The sequence below is a fragment of the Salvelinus namaycush genome, chromosome 33, assembly GCF_016432855.1.
Source record: "Salvelinus namaycush isolate Seneca chromosome 33, SaNama_1.0, whole genome shotgun sequence".
Classification (NCBI taxonomy): Eukaryota; Metazoa; Chordata; class Actinopteri; order Salmoniformes; family Salmonidae; genus Salvelinus; species Salvelinus namaycush.
In genome coordinates, this window is record NC_052339.1 from 21,191,273 (window position 1) to 21,208,273 (window position 17,001).

General features: G+C 46.5%; 1 long non-coding RNA gene across 1 annotated transcript; it reads left to right on the plus strand.

Moving 5' to 3' along the window:
* Positions 1 to 10,297: 10,297 nt before the first annotated feature.
* LOC120028124 lies at positions 10,298 to 12,487 on the plus strand. Its single transcript, XR_005473388.1, has 4 exons — positions 10,298 to 10,427; positions 10,701 to 10,824; positions 11,429 to 11,507; positions 11,634 to 12,487. It is a non-coding gene; the product is annotated as an uncharacterized LOC120028124 (long non-coding RNA).
* Positions 12,488 to 17,001: the final 4,514 nt, after the last annotated feature.

Sequence of the window (17,001 nt, forward strand, 5' to 3'; positions counted from 1 at the left end):
CAAGACAGGGGTGTGGAACACCTCAGAACCCAGTGAAGCCAGCAAGACAGGGGTGTGGAACACCTTCTCAGAACCCAGTGAAGCCAACAAGACAGGGGTGTGGAACACCTTCTCAGAACCCAGTAAAGCCAACAAGACAGGGGTGTGGAACACCTTCTCAGAACCCAGTGAAGCCAACAAGACAGGGGTGTGGAACACCTTCTCAGAACCCAGTGAAGCCAGCAAGACAGGGGTGTGGAACACCTTCTCAGAACCCAGTAAAGCCAACAAGACAGGGGTGTGGAACACCTTCTCAGAACCCAGTAAAGCCAACAAGACAGGGGTGTGGAACACCTCAGAACCCAGTGAAGCCAGCAAGACAGGGGTGTGGAACACCTTCTCAGAACCCAGTGAAGCCAACAAGACAGGGGTGTGGAACACCTTCTCAGAACCCAGTAAAGCCAACAAGACAGGGGTGTGGAACACCTTCTCAGAACCCAGTGAAGCCAACAAGACAGGGGTGTGGAACACCTTCTCAGAACCCAGTGAAGCCAACAAGACAGGGGTGTGGAACACCTCAGAACCCAGTGAAGCCAGCAAGACAGGGGTGTGGAACACCTTCTCAGAACCCAGTAAAGCCAACAAGACAGGGGTGTGGAACACCTTCTCAGAACCCAGTGAAGCCAGCAAGACAGGGGTGTGGAACACCTTCTCAGAACCCAGTGAAGCCAGCAAGACAGGGGTGTGGAACACCTTCTCAGAACCCAGTGAAGCCAGCAAGACAGGGGTGTGGAACACCTTCTCAGAACCCAGTAAAGCCAACAAGACAGGGCTGTGGAACACCTTCTCAGAACCCAGTGAAGCCAGCAAGATAGGGGTGTGGAACACCTTCTCAGAACCCAGTGAAGCCAGCAGGACAGGTGTCTTCTGTTTGTTTACTTGATCTATAATATCAAAAAGACGGTGGATGTTATCAGAAGAGTACCTGTCTCTAATAAATCCAGTTTGGTCCGCTTGTAATATTTTGGTAAGAAGAGTGTTTAGTCCTTTAGCAAGCAATGTGATAATTATTTTATAGTTGAAATCCAACAGGTTTATGGGCTGGAAGGACGAGCAGGATAGAGGGTCCTTGTCTTTTTTGAGAAACACTGTAATGCGGGCTGTGTACATAGAGTCTGGGAGAGCACTGTTTTTGTAAAAGTCATCCAGCGTTGGCATGAAAATAGGGCTTAGCTGGGGCCAAAAAGCTTTGTAGAACTCTCTGGGGAATCCATCTGGGCTGGGGACTTGTTAGGTGGCATGGAGGTGATTGCCTCCAGGACCTCCTCAGGAGTGAAGGGGGAGTTGAGATCTTCTTGGTCGGTCTCTGATAGTTTAGGTAGCGAGATTCCCTCTAGGAAGGAATGGAGTTCTGAATCCGTATCTTTTCTCTCAGAAGTATATAATTTGCAGTAAAAATCATGAAAGTTAAATGTCTCATATGTGACCTCATCATCTGCTGTTCAGATGGCCATGATTGTACGCTCTGACTGCTCTTTTTTGAATTGGTAAGGAAGCAATCTAGAGGCCTATTGCTATACTCATGGTATAAGACCTCCCGGGTGGAGCAGTGGTCTAGGGCACTGCATCGCAGTGCTAGCTGCGCCACCAGAGTCTCTGGGTTCGCGCCTGGGCTGGGTTTGCGCCCAGGCTCTGTCGCAGCCGGCCGCAACCGGGAGGTCCGTGGGGCGACGCACAATTGGCATAGCGTCGTCCGGGTTAGGGAGGGTTTGGCCGGTAGGGATATCCTTGTCTCAGTATGTAAAAATGTAATAAAAAATGTATGCACTCTACTGTAAGTCGCTCTGGATAAGAGCATCTGCTAAATGACTAAAATGTAATGTAAAATGTATTTTTGGTATGTCTCCCGAGTGTAGTCCAAGTTTAGTTTGGCTTTGGCTACTTTAAGTTGACTCCAGGAGGCGCTGTCTGGGGATTGTTTATGTACTTTTTCGCAGCATTCCAGCTCCCTCTCAAGATCTAGCCTGTGTGCTTCCATTGCTTTTTTCTTAGAGGAAGCATATACAATTAGATGACCTCTTAGTGTGGCTTTGGCAGCGTCCCACATTGTGGCTGGAGAAACAGGAGAGTCTTTGTTGTCTTGTGTGTAGTTGCCTATCGATGTAGTAACCAATGTATGGAATGCTTTGTTTGATAACATTAAGGTGTTGAATTTCCAGCTCTTTGACCTCGGGATGTTTTTACAGAGGTCAAAGTGGAGGCAGGCAAAGGCGTGATCTGAAAGTGCTATAGGTCCGATTGTACAAGGGGCAGAATGCATGGAACACTTTGGGATAAAAATGTAATCTATACGGGAGTAGGTGTTATGGACATTAGAGTAGTATGTATAGTCCATAGATGAGCTATAAGTCTCTCTCCAGATATATATCAGTCTCATCTCTTTAGTAAGAGAGTTCAACATCTTTGCCGATCTAGGGTTTGTGGTGGGGACTTTTATTATTTTATTTAACCTTTATTTAACTAGGCAAGTCAGTTAAGAACAAATTCTTATTTACAATGACGGCCTACCAAAAGGCAAAAGGCCTCCTGTGAGGACGTGGATTAAAAATAAAAACAAATAAAATAAATATATAGGACAAAACACACATCACGACAACAGAGACAACACAACACTACATAAAGAGAGACCTACGACAACAACATAGCATGGCAGCAACACATGACAACACAGCATGGTAGCAACACAACATGATAACAACATGGTACAGTGCCTTGCAAATGTATTCATCCCCCTTGGCGTTTTTCCTATTTTGTTGCATTTCAACCTGTAATTTAAATGGATTTTTATTTGGATTTCATGTAATGGACATACACAAAATAGTCAAAATTGGTGCAAAATTGGTGCATATGTATTCACCCCCTTTGCTATGAAGCCCCTAAATAAGATCTGGTGCAACCAATTACCTTCAGAAGTCACATAATTAGTTAAATAAAGTCCACCTGTGTGCAATCTAAGTGTCACATGATCTGTCACATGATCTCAGTATATATACACCTGTTCTGAAAGGACGCAGAGTCTGCAACACCACTAAGCAAGGGGCACCACCAAGCAAGCGGCACCATGAAGACCAAGGAGCTCTCCAAACAGATCAGGGGCAAAGCTGTGGAGAAGTACAGATCAGGGTTGGGTTATGAAATAATATCCAAAACTTTGAACATCCCACGGAGCACCATTAAATCCATTATTCAAAAATGGAAAGAATATGGCACCACAACAAACCTGCCAAGAGAGGGCTGCCCACCAAAATTCACTGACCAGGCAAGGAGGTCATTAATCAGAGAGGCAACAAAGAGACCAAAGATAACTCTGAAGGAGCTGCAAAGCTCCACAGTGGAGATTGGAGTATCTGTCCATAGGACCAATTTAAGCCGTACACTCCACAGAGCTGGGCTTTATGGAAGAGTGGCCAGAAAAAAAGCCATTGCTTAAAGAAACAAATAAGCAAACACGCTTGGTGTTCGCCTAAAGGCATGTGGGAGACTCCCCAAACATATGGAAAGTACTCTTGTCAGATGAGATTAAAATGTTGCTTTTTGGACGTCAAGGAAAATGCTATGTCTGGCACAAACTCAACACCTCTCATCACCCCGAGAACATCATCCCCACAGTGAAGCATGGTGGTGGCAGCATCATGCTGTGGGGATGTTTTTCATCGGCAGGGACTGGGAAACTGGTCATAATTGAAGGAATGATGGATGGTGCTAAATACTGGGAAATTCTTAAGGGAAACCTGTTTCAGTCTCCAGAGGTTTGAGACTGGGCCGGAGGTTCATCTTCCAGCAGGAAATGACCCTATGCATACTGCTAAAGCAACACTTGAGTGGTTTAAGGGGAAACATTTAAATGTCTTGGAATGGCCTAGTGAAAGCCCAGACCTCAATCCAATTGCTGTACACCAGCGGAACCCATCCAACTTGAAGGAGCTGGAGCAGTTTTGCTTTGAAGAATGGGGAAAAATCCCAGTGGCTAGATGTGCCAGGCTTATAGAGACATACCCCAAGAGACTTGCAGCTGTAATTGCTGCAAAAGGTGGCTCTACAAAGTATTGACTTTGGGGGTGGGGGTGGGGGGGGGTTGGTGAATAGTTATGCACGCTCAAGTTTTCCGTTTTTTGTCTTACTTATTGTTTGTTTCACAAGAAAAAAATATTTTTCATCTTCAAAGTGGTAGGCATGTTGTGTAAATCAAATGGTACAAACCCCCCAAAAATCTATTTTAATTCCAGGTTGTAAGGCAACAAAATAGGAAAAATGCCAAGGGGGTGAATACTTTCGCAAGCCAACACAACATGGCAGCAGCACAACATTGTAGCAGCACAAAACAGGGTACAAACATTTTTGGGCACAGACAACAGCACAAAGGGCAAGAAGGTCGAGACAACAATTCATCACGCAAAGCAGCCACAACTGTCAGTAAGAGTGTCCATGATTAAGTCTTTGAATGAAGAGATTGAGATAAAACTGTCCAGTTTGAGTGTTTGTTGCAGCTTGTTCCGGTCGCTAGCTGCAGCGAACTGAAAAGACGAGCGACCCAGGGACGTGTGCTTTGGGGACCTTTAATAGAATGTGACTGGCAGAATGGGTGTTGTATGTGGGGGAACAGGGCTGCAGTAGATATCTCAGATAGGGAGGAGTGAGGCCTAAGAGGGTTTTATAAATAAGCATCAACTAGTGCGTCTTGCAACAGGTATACCGAGATGACCAGTTTACAGAAGAGTATAGAGTGCATTGATGTGTCCTATAAGGAGCATTGGTGGCAAATCTGATGGCCGAATGGTAAAGAACATCTAGCCTCTCGAGAACACCCTTATCTGCCGATCTATAAATTACATCTCCGTAATCTAGCATGGGTAGGATGGTCATCTGAATCAGGGTTAGTTTGGCAGCTGGGGTGAAAGAGGAACAATTACAATAGAGGAAACCAAGTCTAGATTTAACTTTAGCCTGCAGCTTTGATATGTGAAAGCTTTGTTTGTAGAGCGTTTAACACACATTTCGGGGAGGGGCCAGCTGAGTATAAGACTGCATCATCGGAATATAAATGGATGAGAGAGCTTCCTACAGCCTGAGCTATGTTGTTGATGTAAATTGAGAAGCGTGTTGGGCCTAGGATCGAGCCTTGGGGTACACCCTTGGTGACAGGCAGTGGCTGAGACAGCAGATGTTCTGACTTTATACACTGCACTCTTTGAGAGAGGTAGTTAGCAAACCAGGCCAAAGACCCCTCAGAGACACCAATACTCCTTAGCCGACCCACAAGAATGGAATGGTCTACCATTGAGACTTGAGATGATTTGTCCAGAGTTGAGGGTACAATTAAAATCTCCAGCCAGCACTCCAAAGGAAACACAATGCTCATTGAACAGGGTTATCATTTGGACATGAAAGCAGGAGTATCTGTGTTAGGGGCGTATATATTTAAGATTGTAATTGGTTGCCCATACAGTGACCCAGTTATCAGAATAAATCTCCCCTCCGGATCAGATATGTTTTTGTCAATTATGAATGGAACATGCTTATGGATAAGTATGGCTGTGACTCTACTGTTTGATTTGGAAGATGAAAAATACACCTGTCACACCCAAGCTCTGCGGAGTTTAGCATCACAGAGGTGTGTCTCTTGTAATAGCGCAACGTCTGCTTTTTCCTTTTTGAGAGCACATAGTATGTTTTTCCATTTTATTGCATGACCTAGACCATGGCAGTTCCATGTGAGTAGATTTAAGGTACTAGTCAACGTCATCGAACAGTAATCGAACTCTAGTGCAAGTCATCTCTGGGTATAGGTGGATAATAGTTACAGCTGCGATCACATAAAAGAAAATAAAAATCTCTGAAAACCCCAGCCGAGTTGCCAAACAACTCGACATATCCTGTTGGATCTGTTAATCCCACGCTCAGTCACAATTCTGTGTTCCGAAAAATGGGAACAGTTCGCAACGCACAACGTCTCCCAAGAGAGAAATAAAAAAATACCTGATTCTCTCTGCCCCGCATTAAGTAAGTGACAACCTAGCCCCCATCCAGACCACAGTAAAAAGGAGAGGGAGAAATTAAGTAAATAAAATCAATAGCCCAGCCTACAAATACATCCCCCAAAGCACATAGGCCTAATCGTTTGGACTAAATAAAACCGAAATGAGGGAGCAAATTCCTAAGAGGGATCTATCTATAGGATAAGTTTGTTATTATTAAAACGAAATATCAACAGGATAAGGCGGTCATTACCAGCCTTTCAAAGCACTTCATGGCTACGGACATGAGTGCTACGGGTCTGTAGTCATTTAGGCAGGTTGCCTTAGTGTTCTTGGGCACAGGGACTATGGTGGTCTGCTTGAAACATGTTGGTATTATAGACTCAATCAGGGACATGTTGAAAATGTCAGTGAAGACACCTGCCAGTTGGTCAGCACATGCCCGGACACACGTCCTGGTAATCTGTCTGGCCCTGCGGCCTTGTGAATCTCAGCTACGGAGAGCGTGATCACACAGTCGTCTGGAACAGCTGATGCTCTCATGCATGCCTCAGTGTTGCTTGCCTCGAAGCGAGCATAGAAGTGATTTAGCTCATCTGGTAGGCTCATGTCACTGGGCAGCTCGCGGCTGTGCTTCCCTTTGTAGTCTGTAATAGTTTGCAAGCCCTGCCACATAAGACGAGCGTCGGAGCCGGTGTAGTATGATTCAATCTTAGCCCTGTATTGGCACTTTGCCTGTTTGACTGTTCGTCGGAGGGCATAGCAGGATTTCTTGTAAGCTTCCGGGTTAGAGTCCCTCACCTTGAAAGTGGCAGCTCTACCCTTTAGCTCAGTACGAATGTTGCCTGTAATCCATGGCTTCTGATTGGGGTATGTATGTACAGTCACTGTGGGGATGAAGTCCTCGATACACTTATTGTTAAGCCAGTGACTGATGTTGTGTACTCCTCAATGCAATCGGAAGAATCCTGGAACATTTTCCAGTCTGTGATAGCAAAACAGTCCTATAGTTTAGCATTTGCTTCATCTGACCACTTTTTTATAGACCGAGTCACTGGTTCTTCCTGCTTTAATTTTTGCTTGTAAGCAGGAATCAGGAGGATAGAATTGTGGTCAGATTTACCAAATGGAGGGCGAGGGAGAGCTTTGTACTCTGTGTGTGGAGTACGGGTGATCTAGAATTGTTTTCCCTCTGGTTGCACATTTAACATGTTGATAGAGATTAGGTAAAACTGATTTAAGTTTCTCTGCATTAAAGTTTCCGGCCACTAGGAGTGCCGCATCTGGGTGAGCGGTTTCCTGTTTGCTTATTTCCTTATACAGCTGACTGAGTGCGGTCTTAGTGCCAGCATCCGTCTGTGGTGGTAAATAAACAGCCATGAAAAGTATAGATGACAACTCTCTTGGCAAATAGTGTGGTCTACAGTTTATCATAAGATACTCTACTTCAGGCGAGGAAAATCTAGAGACTTCCTTAGATTTCGTGCACCAACTGTTGTTTACAAATATGCACAGACCGCCCCCCCTCGTCTTACCGGAGTGTGCTGTTCTATCTAGCTGGTGCAGCGTATATCCTGCTAGCTGAATATCCATGTCATCATTCAGCCACGATTCCATGAAACATAAGATGTTACAGTGTTTGATGTCCCGTTGGTAGAATATTCGTGATCGTTCCTCGTCTAATTTATTGTCCAATGATTGTACGTTGGCAAGTAATATTGACTGTAACGGCAGCTTTCCCACTCACCTTCTGCGAATCCTTACGAGGCACCCCGCTCTGTGTCCTCTGTACCTGTGTCTCTTTCTCTTGCCAATAATGGGGATGTTGGCCTTGTCGGGTGTTAGCAGTATATCCTGTGCATCCTGCTTGTTGAAGAATGAATCTTAGTCTAATCCGAGGTGAGTGATCGCTGTCCTGATATCCAGAAGCTCTTTTTTGCCGTAAGATACGGTGGCAGAAACATTATGTACAAAATAAGTTACAGGGGCCTCCCGGGTGGCGCAGTGGTCTAGGGCACTGCATCGCAGCGCTAGCTGTGCCACCAGAGTCTCTGGGTTCGCGCCCAGGCTCTGTCGCAGCCGGCCGCGACCGGGGGGTCCGTGGGGCGACGCACAATTGGCCTAGCATCGTCTGGGTTAGGGAGGGTTTGGCCGGTAGGGATATCCTTGTCTCATCGCGCTCCAGCGACTCCTGTGGCGGGCCGGGCGCAGTGCGCGCTAACCAAGGGGGGCGGGTGCACGGTGTTTCCTCCGACACATTGGTGCGGCTGGCTTCCGGGTTGGAGGCGCGCTGTGTTAAGAAGCAGTGCGGCTTGGTTGGGTTGTGCTTCGGAGGACGCATGACTTTCGACCTTCGTCTCTCCCGAGCCCGTACGGGAGTTGTAGCGATGAGACAAGATAGTAATTACTAGCGATTGGATACCACGAAAATTGGGGAGAAAAGGGGGTAAAAAAAAAAAAAATAATAATAATAATAATAAGTTACAAATAATGCAAAAACCCCCATATAATAGCACAATTGGTTAGGCGCCCGTAAAACTGCTGCCATTTCTTCCTGCGCCATTTTAAAGTAAGGGCTCCTTGAAGGATCCTGAGCTCATTTGGCTATTTGAATCCCCTGAAGATGCCTTGGTCAACGAAGTGTTACAGATGCTATTGTTTCCATGGCGTCTGCCAGTGAGTTTTCCATGGATAGGATTTGCTCCTCTGCCTCATCCAGGCGCCCGCGTTTATGGTTATCTTGTTGTTGATGTCAGGCATTTTCCAGGGTTGTCACCTTGCTCCCTATCGCACTGAGCTGAGAGTTAATGCCATCTAGTTTGATGTTGAGTTCTGTACGTTGGGATCTCAGCTCAGAAAGGATGTCTTTGACAGAGGGCGAGGTTGGCAGTTGTTGGGCCTCGGGAAGGGACCGGTCCTCTTGCTCCTGGCGCTAGCTGTTTCTAAAGCTAGCTGTTTCTTTGAGGCTTTTTCTGTGGCTATTGCTCGAGTCCGGGTAAAAATGTCACATTTAATGTCACCTTTTGTAGCCGCCATGGCTTTTTTGACTAAAGCTAATGGGGTTGAACTTGAAATGTGGAGGTAAGATTAAGAATTGGAAATTACTTGTGCGGAGCTATGTTAAATGTGGCCATCTCGTTCAAGGGTCACATCATCCCCCAACAGTTACTTAATTGAAAAGATTACTACACTGCTTGCCTTTCTAGAAAAATCATTTTCATAGAACAGAGTCATAGTTCTCCTGAAGGTTATCCTTACCTCATCTCCCCAAGGTTATCCTTACCTCAGCTCCTGAAGGTTATCCTTACCTCACCTCCCCAAGGTTATCCCTACCTCAGCTCCCCAAGGTTATCCTTACCTCACCTCCCCAAGGTTATCCTTACCTCACCTCCCCAAGGTTATCCTTACCTCACCTCCCCAAGGTTATCCTTACCTCACCTCCCCAAGGTTACCCTTACCTCAGCTCCCCAAGGTTATCCTTACCTCAGCTCCCCAAGGTTATCCTTACCTCACCTCCCCAATGTTATCCTTACCTCACCTCCCCAAGGTTATCCTTACCTCACCTCCCCAAGGTTATCCTTACCTCATCTCCCCAAGGTTATCCTTACCTCAGCTCCCCAAGGTTATCCTTACCTCACCTCCCCAAGGTTATCCTTACCTCACCTCCCCAAGGTTATCCTTACCTCACCTCCCCAAGGTTATCCCTACCTCAGCTCCCCAAGGTTATCCTTACCTCACCTCCCCAAGGTTATCCTTACCTCACCTCCTCAAGGTTATCCTTACCTCACCTCCCCAAGGTTATCCTTACCTCACCTCCCCAAGGTTATCCCTACCTCACCTCCCCAAGGTTATCCTTACCTCACCTCCCCAAGGTTATCCTTACCTCACCTCCCCAAGGTTATCCTTACCTCAGCTCCCCAACCTGTGCCATCAGATAAAACTGTGTGTGTGTGACTTGCTAGGAAAACTTACTTGATCACTTGACCAATAATTATAATTGTCATTGAAGAACATACTTCTCCTGAAGAGTGTGGGCCCTACTTACCTCACCTCCTCAACATACAGACATGAAGCAATAATCATCATTAGAGATTATCCATCTCTGCCATCCGATAACACTGTGCAACGCGAGTGCCTGTGTGCGTGTGTGTCATTGACTCAGAGTGACAGCGTGTTTCCAAATTTGTAAGAAACACAGTAAATTATGGCCTCATTAGTTCCTGTTTTCTAATGCCTTATAAGAGGACCCTAACTCCCTGTCTCTACATCAGAACAAAGAGACAGCAAGAGCAGGTTTTAGCAGCTAGTGTTAGCGACATAGCTACCATTTGAAGATGTGTGTGTTTTTCTCTGTTAGCCGTGTGCTGTGTCTACTGGCGCTGACCATGGCCATCCTCTCCTCTACATTGGAAGGTAAGTGTGGGTGTGGTTGTATGTTTTTGGTTGTGTGTGTGTGTATTTATGGTATATAGCATCAGTGTGTGTATTGCTGTGTTAGTGTGTAGTTGTGGTATTTTGGAAGTGTATTGCTGTGCGTGTGAGTATGGTGTGTGTTGGATTCCGGATTTTGTGCGCATGTTACACTTATGTTGCAGTGTGTGTTGCTAGTGTGTACTGCATGTTTAACGTTTCTTTGTGGGCTGATAGCGTCAAGTACTGCATGTTTAAAGTGTGTGTGTGATGCAGTGCGTTCCCAGGGAATGAGGCCTCTAAATTGCTGTTTGAAGACATCCAAAAAACGTCCAGCAGAACCAATCACACAGTGTCTTATTCAGATACCTCGTGGGAAATGTAACCTCAAAGCATACATGTAAGAACACACACACACACACATATTCGCACAGATGCAGAGGAGCAGGCAAATACTCACATTTACCAAGTTAATACGTTAGACCATGGGTAGGCAACTAGATTCAGCCACAGGTCGATTTATATCTGAGGGTTGGTTAGGGGGGGCCGGAACGTAATTACATAATTTGTATACTGGAAATTTAAGAAATTGTATTCATACCTTTAATTACATCTCTCTCTCGTCCTATCTCGTCCTCTCACCCTCCTCTCTTTCTGTCCGTCTCTCTCGTCCTCTCTCCCTCCCCTCTTTCTGTCCATGTCTCTCTCATCCTCTCTCCCTCCCCTCTTTCTATCCCTGTCTCTCTCGCTCTCTGTCTCTCTGTTTGTCTGTCTCTGTGTCTGTCTCTCTCTCTCTTTCTCTCTGCGTCTCTCTCTCTTTCTCTCTTCCTCTGTCTCTCTTTCTTTCTCTTTCTCTCTGTGTATCTCTCTCTCTCTGTGTGTGTCTCTCTCTCTCTTGCTCTCTCTGTCTCTGTCTCTCTCTGTCTCTCTCTGTCTCTCTCGCTCTCTCTGTGTGTCTCTCTGTCTCTGTGTGTGTGTTTGTATGTCTGTCTGTACTTCCACAGTTTCACCAGTGGGGAGCAGTGGAAGTGCATCAACCCCAAAGCCAGATGGCTCCCTGCTGAGCTAGCATCACTGGAACAGGTCAGTCAACCCCTACACACTGCACACTACGCCATGAACCCAAAACCCTACAGCCTTCAGAACAAACTAGCTCAATCCTAAATTCTCTCTCTCTCTCTCTCTCTCTGTCTCTCTCCACACACACAGAGAGGAATACAGTGTGACCCACTGATTAAATAACCATCAGACCATGATCCTAGATCATCATCATCGCCAGCAGCAGGTTCAGCAGCCTCTCTCAACCAGGAACTACAGAACTAAGATCTCTCTCAACCAGGAGCTACAGAACTAAGATATTAAGAAGACAGTGAAAATGAAGATTATGATTTGTGTGATTTAAGTATTTCAAGCTCTCTTTATCAGATTATTTATGTATTTATTTATTTATTTCAACCTCATCCCGGCATTAATTTATTGTACTCAATTCATTAAGGTGTTTTAAAGGCATTTGTATTTATTTATTTCCTCTGTCCTTTTTTTATGCTGTGATAATAACATAACTTTGTTTGTATAAAGTCTTTCATTCTCAAAGTGCTTTACAATGATACAAAATAGAGAACGGGAGACCTATCTGAGTATCTCCATAGTAACTAGACCCTGTAATGGCTGCATAAAGGTTAAAGGTTGTGACACTCAATCGTGTCACTGGGCTGTGGTCATGGTGATAACACTGCCCATCAGTTCTACTGACAAAGCCATTCCCTCAGTCCCTGATCCTATCCTCTTCCACTAGCCGCTACTCCTTGTCCTTAACTCCTACTGCTAGCTACCCCCTAAACTCACAGACGCAGCTGTTTCAGTGAACCTGTATTTATTTGGCCAACAGATAAACAAATAAAACACTATTGACTGAAATGGTCATGATCATAGTAGCATATTGTTCCCATGTCAGTCAGTCAGTCACATGACCCAGTCTTCCTCTGGCCCCTCTCCTCTTCTCTCAGTGTGACTGTGACATGGCTAACATGGAAGGTACTGGAATGAGTAATAAAAGCATGACAACCGGACGCTTACTGTGTGTGTGTGTCTGTGTTAGACGTGGTCCCTTCCTCTTTCCCAGGGAGAGAGAGAGCCAGCAGGAAGGAAGCCAAGTTTGTTCTCATCCTGACCACAAACTATTAATGACCAAGTCTGCAATGGTCACCATCAGATGTACAATAATTGCACATGGCATGATAAAAAACTCATTTCAGTGATGTCTTTTTATGTCTCTTTTTATGTCTCTCTCTCTCTCTCTCTCTCTCTCTCTCTCTCTCTCTCTCTCTCTCTCTCTCTCTCTCTCTCTCTCTCTCTCTCTCTCTCTCTCTCTCTCTCTCTCTCTCTCTCTCCTCTCTCTCTCTCTCTCTCTCTCTCTCTCTCTCTCTCTCTCTCTCTCTCTTCCTCCCCCCCACTGCCTGTCTGGTTAGTGGTTACCATTCAGTAAGCAGTCTGTAGAACATAGAGGTGTTAATTTCGCTTCTGCATGGTTATGCAATACACGCGCACACACACACACACACACACACACACACACACACACACACACACACACACACACACACACACACACACACACACACACACACACACACACACACACACACACACACACACACACACACACACACACACACACACACACACACACTATTTCACTCTTTCACTCTTTCTTTGCTGCCCTTCTTGACACCAGGCCATCCTCAAAAAGTCTTTGCCTCACTGTGCATGCAGATGCACTCACACCTGCCTGCTGCCATTCCCAAGCAAGCTCTGTACTGGTGGTGTCCCAATCCCGCAGCTGAATCAACTTTAGGGGACGGTCCTGGCGCTTGCTGGACTTTCTTGGCCGCCCTGAAGCCTTCTGCAGAAATGCAGTGGAAATGTTTTTTGGGGATTCAGTTCATGTGCATGGCAAAGAGGGACTTTGCAATTAATTGCAATTCATCTGATCACTCTTCATAACATTCTGGAGTGAATGCAAAATGCCATCATACAAACTGAGGCAGCAGACTTGAAAATGAATATTTGTGTCATTCTCAAAACTTTTGGCCACGACTGTACAGTGTGTGCAAATGTAGAAGAGTAGGGAGGTAAGGCAATAAATAGGCCATAGAGGAGAAATAATTAAAATTTAGCATTAACACTGGAGTGATAGATGATGATGTGCAAGTAGAGATACTGGGGTGCAAAAGAGCAAGAGGATAAATAACAATATGGGGATGAGGTAATTGAGTGTGCTATTTACAGATTGGCTGTGTACAGGTACAGTGATTGGTAAGCTGCTCTGACAGCTGATGCTTAAAGTTAGAGAGGGAGATATAAGACTCCAGCTTCAGAGATTTTTGCAATTTGTTCCAGTCATTGGCTGCAGAGAACTGGAAGGAAAGGCGGCCAAAGGAAGTGTTGGCTCTGGGGGTGACCAGTGAAATATACCTGCTGGAGCGCGTTCTACGGGTGGGTGCTGCTATGGTGACCAGTGAGCTGAGATAAGGCGGGGCTTTACCTAGCAAAGACTTATAGATGACCGGGAGCCAGTGGGTTTGGCGACAAATATGTAGTCAGGGCCAGCCAACGAGAGCATACAGGTCGCAGTGGTGGGTAGTATATGGGGCTTTGGTGACAAAACAGATGGCACTGTGATAGACTACATCCAGTTTGCTGAGCGGGCCCCAGATCCTCAAAAGGACCCCCAGATCCTCAAAAGGTTCTACAGCTGCACCATCAAGAGCATCCTGACCGGTTGCATCACCGCCTGGTATGGCAACTGCTCGGCATCTGACCGTAAGGCGTTACAGAGGGTAGTGCGAACCGCCCAGTATATCACTGGGGCCAAGCTTCCTCCCATCCAGGACCTATATAATAGGCAGTGTCAGAGGAAAGCCCATAAAATTGTTAGAGACTCCAGTCACACAAGTTATAGACTGTTTTCTCTGCTACCGCACGTCAAGTGATACCGGAGCATCAAGTCTAGGACCAAAAGGCTCCTCAACAGCTTCTACCCCAAAGCCATTAGACTGCTGAACAAGTCATAAAAATCGCCACCGGACAATTTACATTGACCCCCCCCCATACACTGCTGCTACTCGCTGTTTGTTTGTTACCTATGCATAGTCACTTCGGCCCACCTACATGTACATATTACCTCAACTAACCTGTACCCCTGCACACTGACTCTGTACCAGTGCTCCCTGTATATAGCCTCGTTATTGTTATTCTTATTGTGTTATTTTTTATTATTACTTTTTATTTTAGCTTACTTGGTAAATATTTTCTTCTTCTTGAACTGCACTGTTGGTTAAGGGCTTGTAATTAAGCATTTCACGGTAAAGTCTACACTTGTTGTATTCGGCGCATGTGGCAAATAAAGTTTGATTTGATTTGATTTCTGGTTAACATTCGGTAGAACACAGAGGTGTTAATTTCTCATCTGCATGGTTAGGCAACACACACACACACACACACACACACACACACACACACACACACACACACACACACACACACACACACACACACACACACACACACACACACACACACACACACACACACACACACACACACACACATCCTGTCAGCCAACTTAAACTCTGACTAATAACAGGATGTTGGTTAATCTATAGAGCAACAACACTGAACAAAAATACAAATGCAACATTTTAATGAGTTACAGTTCATATAAGGAAATCAGTCAATTTAAATACATTCATTAGGCCCTAATCTTTGGATTTCACATGACTGGGAATACAGATATGCATCTGTTGGTCACAGATACCTTTAAAAACAGGTAGGGGTGTGGATGCGGTCGACACATCTCCGTTGGATAGAGTTGATCAGGCTGTTGATTGTGGCCTGTGGAATGTTGTCCCACTCCTCTTCGATGGCTGTGCGAAGTTGCTGGATATTGGCGGGAACTGGAAGACGCTGTCGTATACGTCGATCCAGAGCATCTCAAACGTGCTTAATGGGTGACATTTCTGATGAGTATACAGGCCACTGGGACATTTTCAGCTTCCAGGAATCGTATACAGATCCCTGCAACATGGGGCCGTGCATTATCATGCTGAAACATGAGGTGATGGCGACGGATGAAGTTAATCTGGTCAAATGTGAGTTTACTAAAGCAACGGTCACTTATCTCGGCAAAGTGGTCAGTCAGGGCGTAGTTTCCCCAGTGGTATGGTTGGTTATTATGGAAGATTCTGTAAGAAGTCCTCCTCGGTGGTAGCACCCCTGACCGACCTGCTTAAGGCTCAGGTGAAGTATATTTCATTGGACAGGTGTCAAGCTGCGTTCGAGAACGTAAAGACACTATTGTGTTCTGCCCCAGTGCTTGTTGCCCCTCGTTTGAATCATCCATTCATACTCCGTGTAGATGATAGTGATGTAGGCGTTGGTGCTGTTCTGTTGCAGATATTCAGGGGGTGGACCGTCCAATTAGTTACTTCTCTAAGAAGTTTAACTCGAACCAGCTCAATTATTCTGTGGTAGAGAAGGAAGTGCTTGAGCTTATTTAGGCTCTCCAACATGTTGATGTGTATGTTGGTTCGGGTGGCATCTCTCTCGTGGTGTACACAGATCATAATCCCCTGACGTTTCTGCGATCCTTGCAGAACCCTAATCAGAGGCTTATGTGGTGGGTGCTGTTTTGCAGCCGTACAATTTGGACTTTGGCCATATTAAGGTCAAAGAAAACATCCTTGACTTGTCCCGCGCCCCTATGCCGTAGTTTTTTGTTATTGTTTTGGATAACTTGCCTATCCTCTCCTGTTTCACTCTTGCTTCCCTGGTTCTGTCTCTCTTTCTCTCCCTTTTAAAGTGCTCCTTGGGATCTGAGGTTGCTGAGGTGGGAGAGGGAGGGGAAGCCTGGAGGGCAGATGTGGGTCAGGGGGTACAGGTGGGAGAGGGAGGGGAAGCCTGGAGAGCAGAGGTGGGTCAGGGGGTACAGCTGGGAGAGGGATGGGCAGTCTGGAAGGCAGAGGTGGGTCAGGGGGTACAGGTGGGAGAGGGAGGGGAAGCCTAGAGGGCAGAGGTGGGTCAGGGGGTACAGCTGGGAGAGGGAGGGGCAGTCTGGAGGGCAGAGGTGGGTCAGGGGGTACAGGTGGGAGAGGGAGGGGAAGCCTGGAGGGCAGAGGTGGGTCAGGGGTTACAGGTGGGAGAGGGATGGGCAGTCTGGAAGGCAGAGGTGGGTCAGGGGGTACAGGTGGGAGAGGGATGGGAAGCCTGGAGGGCAGAGGTGGGTCAGGGGGTACAGGTGGGAGAGGGAGGGGAAGCCTGGAGGGCAGAGGTGGGTCAGGGGGTACAGGTGGGAGAGGGAGGGGAAGCCTGGAGGGCAGAGGTGGGTCAGGGGGTACAGGTGGGAGAGGGATGGGAAGCCTGGAGGGCAGAGGTGGGTCAGGGGGTACAGGTGGGAGAGGGATGGGCAGTCTGGAGGGCAGAGGTGGGTCAGGGGGTACAGGTGGGAGAGGGAGGGGAAGCCTGGAGGGCAGAGGTGGGTCAGGGGGTACAGGTGGGAGAGGGATGGGCAGTCTGGAAG